This window comes from Myotis davidii, unplaced genomic scaffold (genome assembly GCF_000327345.1).
Source record: "Myotis davidii unplaced genomic scaffold, ASM32734v1 scaffold925, whole genome shotgun sequence".
NCBI lineage: Eukaryota > Metazoa > Chordata > Mammalia > Chiroptera > Vespertilionidae > Myotis > Myotis davidii.
Genome location: NW_006296531.1, coordinates 425,393 through 425,627, shown reverse-complemented (window position 1 = coordinate 425,627; position 235 = coordinate 425,393). Strand labels below are relative to the sequence as shown.

Here is a 235-nt window from a genome sequence, read left to right as displayed (position 1 = left end):
GCCCCCCTGCGGGGCCGCGCGCGCTCCCCGGCGCTCTCCCTCTCCGACCGCCCGTGGCAGCCATGAAGGGGACCCCCGGCTCCCTGGAAACCCTGCTGTGGGTCTACCGCTTCCACAGTTCCACGGAGGTGAGGCGACGCCCGGGGCCCGGCCTGAGGGTAGCACCTCTACACCCTGGGGGAAGGTCTCCAGGGGCCCGCGCCCCCGCGACCTCGGTCCCCTGCCCCACCGCTCC

At 75.7% G+C, this 235-nt stretch overlaps 1 protein-coding gene across 1 annotated transcript in view; it reads right to left on the bottom strand.

Moving 5' to 3' along the window:
• The window catches only part of CHRNE (cholinergic receptor nicotinic epsilon subunit), a 5,523-nt gene that overhangs the window by 1,119 nt on the left and 4,169 nt on the right, over positions 1 to 235 (bottom strand). The window lies entirely within an intron of this gene.